The following is a 6,000-nucleotide window of genomic DNA, read 5'->3' as shown; positions in this document are numbered from 1 at the left end:
GGAGGGGAGAGGGAGGGGAGGGAGAGGGGAAGAGGAGGGGAGGGGGAGCAGCCTCCCAGAATAGTGAGATCTGAAGATTGTCCAAGATATAGACCTGGATGGCCCAGAAGAGGTGAAAGGTCACACAGGCAGGATCCAGTCCCAGTAAAGAGCAGTGGAAAAGTTGCTCTTAAGATGGGCAGGGGTCAGATAGGCTGGAAGGCTAAGGAGAAGCGTGGCTATGGACATACTCTCAGTTGCCATTCTGGTTGGTGCCCACAGTGACCTAGAAGGGCGTGGCTGACTGCTATTATGTATTAAGGCAGCTAGAGGCAGCCCTGTGGCAAAGGCTCTCCTAGATCGTCTCTGTTTGGGGGCACCTAGGATTGCATTGCTGTTTGACTGTGACGTCTCACAGATGTCACCGAGTTAAGTTCCTTAAGACCGGCCCATTCAATTTGACAGATGTCCTTTTAAGAAGACGCAAGTTAACCAAGGACAATTGGGAGGAACATCAGATGAAGTGACAGTAGATGCAGCCACTGAAAGGCCAAGGTACAAGCCGAGGGACTGTAAGAATGCCTGGTGTTCTGGGATGGCAGGCATTCTCTAGGAGCTACAAAAGGAGAGGGAGGAGTCTCCTGTGGGTGTAAAGAGAGAGCCCAGTCACATAGACGTCTTCCTTAGGGACTTCCAGCCTACAGAGCCTGTGAGACAGTCAGCTTGTCGACCAGTCACTTAGGTTTTTTGTTGTTGTTGTTGTTGTTGTTGTTTGTTTTGTTTTGTTTTGTTTTGTTTTTTCGAGACAGGGTTTTTCTGTGTAGCCCTGGCTATCCTGGAACTCACTCTGTAGACCAGGCTGGCCTCAAACTCAGAAATCCACCTGCCTCTGCCTCCCAAGTGCTGGGATTAAAGGTGTGCGCCACCACTGCCCAGCACACTTAGTTTTGTTTTGTTTTTTAACAGCCTCTGGAGAAGATTTTTTTCTCTCTCTCTGAAGCAAGGCGTGTTCTTCTCTGTTTGGTTCTCCTCCGGATGTTCCTATTTTAATACCCTGAATCTAGTAAAATATCATTGCAGGTAGAAAAGTCCTTTTAAACTAGGAGGGTACTTGTAGGGCGGCGATGGTGCACGCCTTTAATCCCAGTGCTTGGGAGACAGAAATAGGTGACTCTCTGAGTTCAAAGCCAGCCTGGTCTACAGAGCCAGTTCCAGCCAGGGCTACACAGAGAAACCCTGTCTCAAAAATAAAAACTAAAACTAAAATGCCTACAAGGTCATTTGGATGGGCCATCTCTCCGAGCAGGTGAACTTTTCGAAAGGGACAACTTCTCCCAGCTGGAGCAGAACTATGAAACAGCAGATAAGGCTCTGCTCGGCATGGCACTGAGAAGCACTTACTTGTTGTGCTGACTTTGAGATTGGAGAGAGGAGATGAGATAGGCTTCCTGCTGAACATGTGACGGACCTTCCCTGAGATGCAGAGTGCCAGAGCAGAATCTAGCTGATACCCTGTGTGAATGTCGAGGCAGACTCTTGCCTAGAGCGTCTGTGAGCAGCAGAGCCCACTCAGACTTTGTCCTTGAGCCAGCGAGAGCACCTCGATGTGGTTTTTAGTCTGTGAGCTCATGGTAACAGGTTATAGCAGAATAGGGAGCTATAAGCCATTTACAGAGCAGATGTGGCAACCAACATAGGTGGCATAGGAAGGCTAGGTGACCTAGCTGCCATGGAACCCAAGTCAAACTGAAACCAAAGACCCAGACAGAGTTAGTTCTGGAGCTAAGGAATGTGTGGCAGAGGCAAACACAGTAGATAGAGGGGATCTGGGCATAAGACAGTGGCAGAGAGGTAAGAAGGACGAGGTAGGGGGATATGGACTGGTGAGGTCACCAGAGACAGCTCACAACTATGAAGATATTCCAACAGAAAGCATGCTGTGAGGACCAGAGCCATTAGCAGGGTGAGATCTGAGAAGTTAAGGATCTGGGGGCAGGACATGTTTGGAGCAGGAAGTCTTCTGTCTTCTTCAAGGACAAAAGCTCTGTACCCGAGCTCCCTATAGCATTGTCAAGATGGGGTGCCATAGCCCCGTCAACAGGCTGAGAGGAGTGCTGTAACAGGCTGGTACCCATCCCTCCTAAGTCCCCAGCTAACCTAGCAGAAAACCTAGGGAACCACTGGTATATCATTCTTGGGGCATATGGCCCCTGCACGCTGAGGGACAGTGTCCAGGCTTCCTCCCAAGAGTCACTACTCAGTTGTGACTCCTGGAGAATCTGATGCTCTAAGGCTGGGGGTTCATAATGACCATCACGGTGGCAAGAACTGATGGACATTCTGCACACACAGTTGACAACCAACTCGCACAGCATTTTCAATGGTTCAGGTTCTACTTCCGGGTGGTAGCTCATTCAACAGGAAGCTCAGGTAAAAAGATGTGATTGTAACTACTGCCCGAGGTGTATCGACATATAATCAAGGTGTGTCAACCTAGAATCAATCGCTATGAAAGCCCAGGTTGCCATAGAGGCCTAGGAAACCAAACTCAAGTAAGACATTATTGTCTTTGTCAGGCTGACCCTCCTATCCTCACAAGGCCCTTCTTGTATACATCCAGGCTTTTAGTTGCCTGTTTCCTTGGATTTACCCAGCTACTCTACCCATCCATCCTGGTTGGTTTTACTTGACACAATCTAGGGTCGCTTGGAAAGGTGGAACCTCAACTGGGGAGTTGCCTATGTCCGGTCAGCCTGTGGGCATGTCTTGATTACCAGCTGATGCAGGAGGTCCCAGTCCACTGTGTGGTACCATTCTTGGAAAGGTAGTTGAAGGTGATCCTGGGAACAAGCCAGTGAGCAGCACTCCTCCATGGCCCCTGCTTTAGTTCCTGTCTCCATGGTCCTTCCCTGAGCGCCTGCCTGCCTCGATGTCCCTCCATGATGAACACATGTAACTTATAAGGTGAAATAAACCATTCCCTCCTCGACATTGTTTTTGGTCAGTGTTTTATCACAGTAACAGAAAAGCAATGTGAAACGCCATGAGGCTGGCTCATACTTAGCATGGGAAGGGGTTGAATGGGGAGGCCCATATTTAATGTCGGATACAATTATGAATAATGCGTTGATACACATATATATACACACATATATGTTCATATGATGCTGGGGACATACAATAAAAAAATTTAAAAAATAGTTGCTGTTTACCCAAAATTCGGATATAACAAGGCATCCTGTATTTTTTTTTTTTTCTTTTAAATCAGGTTTGGAGACCAGCAGGGCCTTCACAGTTCTGAAGTGGTGTCTCATTTGGGGAAAATGAGGATAGTAATGGTTTCTAATCCTCTTCTCAGCACACTGAGGATTTTTATAAAGAAAACAAATAGATGCTTTGCGGAAAGGAACAAACAGAAATATAAAAGATAAAAACAACTATTCCAGGTGTCAGAGAAGCTAAGGATAGAGTGGCTTTCTGGGCACAGGGAAGAGAGGGGGGAAGCACTCTGCCTGAGACAGCATAAACCACTGCCTAAGGATGGTCAGTTTCAAAGTCTGAGAGTCATAGTTCATCAATCGGGATTCAGGGGCTCTGGAGGGCCACACCATTTGCCTAACGTCATTCAGCAGAGAGAAGCTGCAGGAAGTGAGGCCAGGGTTAGAAAAGGACTCTTTCAAGGGTGAGGCCTAGAGGCTCTGGTATGGAAATGTCCCAAACAGCACTGGTCAGTGGTTCCAGATGAACAAAGCTCTCTACGTGGGCTTTCAGTGTATGCAGACTGTGAACTAGGTATCAGTGTTGCATGTGTCCTTTTCTGTCTGCAAGGGACTTGCTCCATGGCCACCTGTAGATACTCAAATCAGTGCCTGCTCAAACCTTCTACATGTCACGGCACCGTGTATGCATATAAACTGCACATCTTCCAGGAAACTCTAAACAGCTTCTAAATTGCGTGGTACCTGAGACCGTGTAAATGTAATGTAAAAGACTCATTCTACTGCATGGTTTGGGGAAAATGACAAACACACAGAATATACACACATCAAATGCAAATATATATATATGTATGTGTATATATACATATATACATAAATGTGTATATATATACACACACATATATACATATATGTGTATATATATATATATATATACACACATATATACACACACACACACACATATATATATATATATTCCAAATCTCTCTCTCAGTTGGTTGAGTCTGTGATGGTGGAACACACTTTTTCCCCCCGAAAGAACAAAGTCTATTTGAGTGATTAAGTCTATTTTTCCTCAGTTTCCATTCATGAATTTCTGCCAGGATCTACATTATATCCTGTTATTTACCATGTTAGGGTTTGGTTTGCTTTTCTCTTTCAGAACTTATGGTCTACCAGGTAATTTGGAATCTTTCTGATTTTTAAAAAAGATTTACTTATGTACTTTATGAATATGAATACCCTTTCTGCTTGCATGCCAGAAGAGGGCATCAGATTCCAGTACAGATGGTTGTAAGCCTCCGTGTGGTTGCTAGGAACTGAACCCAGGATCATCAGAGGGTCAGTCGATGCGCTTAACCACTGAACCATCTCTCCAGCCTGGCAGTACACACCTTTAATCACTCAGGAGTCAGAGGCAGGCAGATCTCTTGAGTTCAAGGTCAGCCTGGTCTACAGAGTGAGTTTCAGGACACCCAGGACTTATGCAGGGGGAAAAAAGGGCTTGAGTCTATAGACAGAGGACCTCCCTGGTGATCCACAGAGATGATTGTACCTCATTTTATACACGGGTCTGTAGGAAGACGGAACAGACAGAGTCCATTACAACTGGATTACAGCTGAAGGCACCAGAGTCAGCCAAAGATGCAGCCCACAGAGCCCCTGTCAGCATCTCTAGAGGCACTCCCTTCCCCATGACAACTATGTCCTTGGCTAAGCACACAACACCAAAGCTTGGCTTGTTACCAGGGTCACGTAGTCTGCTTTTCAGGGTTCTTGTGCTTGAAGGCAGATAAGCCCTAAAAGACCACGATCACAGTTGCTAGGATAAAGTAAGCACCCAGGGAGTGTTTTCCAGGAAGCCCCTACCCATGCTAAGAGCACTGAATCATGGGCAGGTGACTAGTGGAGAGGAGGCAGAACTGGCTGGGATCCTAAAGGGACCTGGAATGGTCAATCATGACTGCTAATTTAATGAGGTTTAGGATTACCATGGAAACAAGGGTCTGTGCACAGTTATAAGGGATCATCTAGATTCGATTAATTGAGGAAGGTAGGCACACTCTAAATATAAGTGTCTCCATTCTATGGATGAGGCTTCTGGACTGAAGAGAGAGAGAGAGAGAGAGAGAGAGAGAGAGAGAGAGAGAGAGAGAGAGAGAGAGAGAGAGAGAGAGATCGGGCTTCCTTTGTTCTCACTGGAACAAAATGACCAGCTGCTTCAAGACTTTTCCACCATGACAGTCCAGACATGATTGAGCCAAAAGAAACCCTTCCTCCCTTAAGTTGCTTTGGTCAGGTGTTTTATCAGAGCAAGGAGACAGGCAATAATACAGTTTGTTTCCACAACAGGAAGGATGGCTATATGGTGGTTTTCACAAAATGATATAGCCCAGAGGCGGGCACTGACTGGCCTTGGTAAAAGAGAGCTGGGACCCTTAAGCCTGAAGGACAAAGGAGCAGGGAGACTCCAGCAAGATATGCTAGGGGCAGACAAGAGGTTCTAGCTTAAAGCAAAGCTGCTGAGGTTGTTTGGAACCTTGTTCAATCAAGTAGAGAGAAGGGGCCACTAGCTGGAAATGTGGAACAGCCTTCCCGGGGCTCCACATCTCGTGGACAGAGAAGAGGCCTGAAGTAGTAACATTCCAGACTGCTGATGCTCGCCATTCTGGCTGGATGCCCTCCCAAGACACCAAGGGATAAGACTGTCCATCTCAGCTAGGATTGGGTAACCAGCTGGATTCTTTCTATAGACACGCTTCCCCAGCAATCACTGCATCAGCTACACACCAGAAACCAC

General features: G+C 46.6%; 1 long non-coding RNA gene across 1 annotated transcript in view; it reads left to right on the top strand.

Moving 5' to 3' along the window:
* Positions 1–2,968, top strand: part of LOC116100923 — a 3,161-nt gene extending 193 nt beyond the window's left edge. Inside the window, exons 2-3 of the long non-coding RNA XR_004122730.1 lie at positions 445–534; positions 2,680–2,968. This is a non-coding gene — a long non-coding RNA (uncharacterized LOC116100923). The remainder of the gene's footprint in view (positions 1–444; positions 535–2,679) is intronic.
* Positions 2,969–6,000: the final 3,032 nt, after the last annotated feature.

This window comes from Mastomys coucha, unplaced genomic scaffold, assembly GCF_008632895.1.
Source record: "Mastomys coucha isolate ucsf_1 unplaced genomic scaffold, UCSF_Mcou_1 pScaffold21, whole genome shotgun sequence".
In the NCBI taxonomy this organism is placed as follows: Eukaryota; Metazoa; Chordata; class Mammalia; order Rodentia; family Muridae; genus Mastomys; species Mastomys coucha.
The sequence above is the reverse complement of the archived record's forward strand: the minus strand, read 5'-3'. Positions and strand labels throughout refer to the sequence as shown.